Below are 5,153 nucleotides of genomic sequence, written 5' to 3'. Positions count from 1 at the left end.
AGAAAGGTCTTCCTTTTGCCGTTGGTTCACCCTCCAATGGCCGCTGTGGCCAGCGCACCACGCTGATCCGATGGCAGGAGCCAGGTGCTTCTCCTGGTCTCCCATGGGGTACAGGGCCCAAGGACTTGGGCCATCCTCCACTGCACTCCCTGGCCACAGCAGAGAGCTGGCTGGAAGAGGGGCAACCGGGACAGAATCCGGCGCCCCGACCAGGACTAGAACCCGGTGTGCCGGCGCCGCAAGGTGGAGGATTAGCCTAGTGAGCCGCGGTGCCGGCCACACCCAGTGTCTTATTAGGCCACCCTCCCAGCAGCCCTTTGGGCCACGCTTCCTCGGCTTAACCAGTGAGGACATAGAAGATGCTTCCAGCATGGATGCCGTGATTTCACCTCCCGCTTCTCCCACAGAGAAGTGGGATGCTGTGGACGCCAGAAAGGAGCCTGCAATCCTCCTCTAGGAGGCTCACGGAAGCTCCCTGCGTGACGCACGGGAGGGCAAAGATGGATTCTGAAGCGGGAGTGGATGTTATTTAGGAAGGGAAGGGCGTTCAAGGCGGAGATGAGGTGAAGCCAGCATCGATCATACGCTGACTGCAGTAGAAAATGAAGGAAGCAGGGCTGGCGGCAGTGGGTGGCTGAGGCTGGAGGGCAGGCGGAGGCCAGGCGGAGGGGACACTTGGAAGCCAGCAGGGAGTCCTGGTGGGCCAGGTTGTCAGGGCTTGGAGGCGCTACTCCATGCCCCGGCTCTGGGAGCCAGTCTGGATTGTGCAGGTGGAGTGGAAGATGTCCCACTCAGGAAATGCCAGTGCAGCCCGGGTAGTCACATCTCGGGGCTCAGCGCCATTGCAGGGGTGTGGGTGTCCACCAGCAAGTGGGGCCGACCCGTCTTCTCTGAAAGAAACAGGGATTCAGACGCGACCCGGAGACCGCGAGGATGCAGCCAGCTCTGTTTATTTTCATTGCTGATAAAATACTCGGGAAGAGAGGGCAAGCCCACCCACACTGCAGGAAGCACCCCCACACACACCCCCGACAGGAGGGCGGCCAGGGAATGTGTCGGGGACAACTTCAAGGGGAAATCTGAGCCGACTGCGGAAGTGGGCACTGGGGACTGGGGGTGGGGGTTCTGCACACACACACACACACACCCCAGCCCCGGCTTCCCAGAGCTGCAGCCAGCAGGACCAGGCACGGAGCACCTACTGTGTACAGAGAGCTTGGCGACAGCCTTGTGGTCCACTGGGGGAGCCATGGAGGAGGGAAGGGCCGTTGTATAGCTTTAGCAGCTGAGCCCCAAACTGGGCTTCCTTTTATGCATTTTGTAAGAAATTCTACCCCCGGAATTCCCACATTGAAAAACCCACCCATCAGGTTCCCAGCCTCTTTGCAGGAACAAACAGCCTGAATGTGGTGGCGGTGTTGTTTCACAACTGGGAAATGTCCAGAGAAGCGCGTCGCTGGGGGGCTTCGCCACCAGATCAGCTGGTGGTAGTGGCCGTCCCTCTTCGTGGCCGGGACCCAGGCCCACGCAGTGCAGGGACACGGCCAGCAGGATCTGGGTGAGGCTGCTGCAAGCACCCTCTCTTACAGTCAGCTTTTCTTTATCAGCAGGGACATGCTTTGCAAAATAATGGTAACAACTGCAGCATAGGAAGTCTGCAATCTGGGAGCATAGCCATATATTATCACTGCAAAGCATCCTGGAGGGTACACAGTTGTGTGTGTGTGCCTTACGCTTGCAAGGCGGGCTGTGCAGTAGGCTTGGTTACATCAGCATCACCACACACATGTGAACGCTGCGTCACACATGGGCCACCGCGTCACCACCACGACAGTGTCACTAGGCAAGAGGAAGCTCCAGCTCCACCATAATCACCAGCACGCAGGGAGCCTGTCACTGAGTGCACTGTGGTTATGGGGTGCCACGTGTGATGGGCAGCCTCTGCGGGGGCCCCAAGGGGTCACACCACCTGGTCTTCACACCTGCATCTTCCCACGTAGCCCTAGAACCCAGTTGTGGGGCCCATTGCACCCACAACAGCAGTGCATGGAGACGCTTGGCTCTTGGTTGGGCGCTGAGTGTTAGGCCGTGTGCTCTGCGGGAAGCGGGCCTCCCTGTCAGTAGCAGCATCACAGGGAGCCGGAGGCTTGGGCCCTCAGCCACGTGGGTGAGCTGGAAGCAGATCCTCAGCCCAGCTCTGAGTTTTAGCGAAGGAAGCTGCAGCCGATGTCCTGACCGCATTCTGAAAGTGTCCGACCTGGAGCCACCCAGCAAAGTCATCCCCAGATTCCCAGGCCTCAGAGACTGCTGCTCAGAGCTGCTACGTGTTGGGGGGGTTATCTGTCACACGGCCATCACGGGCGGCGCTGACCCTCCGGGACGTGTATGGGGAGGATGGGTGTGGCATCCGGTGAAGTGTTGAGCATCGTTGCGGGTTTTCAGCCACAGCCTGCCTGCTGCAGACCCGCACACTCACCACCTGGCTGTCCCTTCCTGCGTGGCTGCTTCTGCTGGGAGCTTTCCCGCCACCTTGGCACCTGCCGCCCTCACTGCCCAGGGAGCTCTTTGCTGCCCTCTCAGTCCCTGTGGTCAGGCACAATCCCGACCACCGAGCACGGGAGACTGTCCTGGTGTGGCTATTGTATTTCATTGTCATGTTTCTGGGGCCCCAGGAGTCTGTGTCCTCAGGGCCTGCACACAGTAGGCCTGCAGGGGAAGTGGCCTTGCCCAGGAACCCCTGGTGGGGACGAGGGTGGCCGCTGGCCCGCAGCCTGCGGCAGCGGCAGCTCCCCTGGAGCCGATCTCTCTTTTGCCGCCATGGGCGGCTGTGCCTACTCGATCCAGTTCTTGTTCCAGTGTTTTCATCTTTTTGCTTGTGTTTTGTCTCTTTTCCACGACACTATCTCCCTTTTCAGCCCCATCTTTTAAATGGGAGGCAGAAAGCGGCTGTGTAATTGAGCCCCTCCAAGCTCACACTCATCAAAGGCGTGGACAGAACTTTATTCCTGCAGTCTGGGCTCCCAGCCTGGCCCCACTTCGTCCCTTCTCTCTGTAGTCCATGGAGCCAGATAAAGTGGAGACTCTCGGGCCCCTTGCTACCTCCCTTCTGCCCACCCCCCAGAACAGAGAACACTGGGCTGGGCTGTGGCATCAGATCAGTTGGCTTCTTAACTCTAAGAGAGCTCTGCTGCTCCCAGGGCACGGCCCAGAGTCACGCCCCGCCCCCCCACACACCACTCCTGTGTCACACGAGGGACCCCACCCTCCACAGCAAGTGAGATGCCAGGAAGTACCCTACTCGGACGTCATCTCTCACTCACACCCCCAGGCCCCTGGGCCCCAGTCCCTGCACCTGTGCTGTGGTTTGGATGGAGCTGGTCCCCAGGAGCCAGGCATTGGAGGCTTGGTGCTCAGTGTGGACTGCTGGGAGGCGGCATCTTTAAGAGGCAGGGCCTGGAGGCAGGTCCCTAAATCAGTCTGGGCTCCCACCCTGGAGAGGCCTTCAGGTGGTTTGTGGGATCCCCATCCGTTCTCGCGGGAGGGTGCTCATAAAACCTGTGCCTGGCCCTGCCCGGTCTCTCTCTGGCTTCCTGTTTGCCAATACGCGATCTTTTCTTCCCGCACCCGCTCCTGCCAACTGCCATGCAGACTTTGCAAGAGTCTGGGCCATGCTGTTTGGAGTTTCAGCCTCCAAACTGTGAGCTTAATCAACCTCTTTGTCTTCGGTCGCCACCTGCCTCGGGTAATTTGAACACAAAGCAGAGCTGACGGATAGAATCCGTGTAACAGAGACAGTGACACCACCCACAGGGGATCCAGTATGGTCACCCAGTATTTTTGGGTGCAGACGCCAAGCTGCGCTCTGTGCCAGGCCAAAGAAGCAACTTCCCCACTCTCCAGGGGTCTCTCAGCCTAGACAGCAGCAAGGCGCGTTGTCAGACCCCGCCATGTGTATGGATGGAAACACACAGCAGGGCCAGACCACAGGAAGGGGGAGAGCCCACCAAGGCTGCGGGCACTCACAGCGGACTTCGGGAGGAGGAAGTTGTGCAGGTGAGTCAGGGGAGGCCAAGGCACGCAACCCAAGCACAGGGCTGAGAACCAGCAAGGTGGATCCGGGTGTAGGCAGGTGGCCAACAGCAGGTGCAGGCGGCAGAACCCGGGCTGAGACAACTGGCAGTTTGGGGTTCCAAGGTCTGCTCATGAAGCAGGAGCAGGAACGAGGCGGGGAGAGATCCTGGCGTGAGCCAGAACACAGAGGTTCAAGACCATCCAGACAAAAGCGCATTGTCAGCCACAAAGACCCTGTGCCAGTGGGGGCGCCACACGTGGTCCCAGGGTGCTGTCCTCTCCAGCGCCCGTCGCCTGATCTTACAGAAGCCTATTGAAACCAGCACCTTCCGAAAAAGCCATCCTCCTTCCCACGGACGAGCAGAACACAGCCAAGTGCGGGAGCGCTCACGTGCTTTCGTACAATCAACCGATGGGTGATTTCCTTTCTAATTTCCCTTTTTCTACCCAGTTGTGTTCCACTGATTTCATGTTTCAGGAACGTAAGTGCAGCGTCTCTTTTCGGAATAAACCGGTAGGCTCTCACTTAATTCTATTATCCAGGAAACAAAATCACTTCTCCCTCCTCACAATCCTGCAATCCAGTCACCTGCAGAGGGAGATGAGGAAGGGAATTAGGCTGCTTTTCTTTGGCATTTGTTTAAACTAGCGGCATCTGAGAAATTCAAGGATGATATTCAGGGCTCGGAGCCCCAGATTACAGCTGTGGAGGGGACGGGAGAAGAGGGGCAGGTGTACGGGGTCTCCGGTTAAGACAGCCACACCCTGGGATGGGGTCCTGGCTCCACTTCCTGTTCCAGCTTCCTGACAATGCAGCTCCTGGGGGACAGCGGGGCTGGCTCAGGGGAATGGGCACTCTCCACCCATGTGGGAGACCTGGATTGCGTTCCTGGCTCCAGGCTTACCCCCTGAGCCACTGCAGCCATCTGGGGAGTGAAACACCAGGTGAGAACTCTCTCTGTCTCCTACTCCTTCTATCTTTGTCACTCCACCTCTCAAATAAATAAGTAAATAATTTCACAAAAAGAAATGAGAGAATGCTGGCTGACTACAGAAATAAATATTTCACCACACCCCTCTGC

This window comes from Oryctolagus cuniculus, chromosome 15, assembly GCF_964237555.1.
Source record: "Oryctolagus cuniculus chromosome 15, mOryCun1.1, whole genome shotgun sequence".
NCBI classification, from domain to species: Eukaryota; Metazoa; Chordata; class Mammalia; order Lagomorpha; family Leporidae; genus Oryctolagus; species Oryctolagus cuniculus.
The sequence above is the reverse complement of the archived record's forward strand: the minus strand, read 5'-3'. Positions refer to the sequence as shown.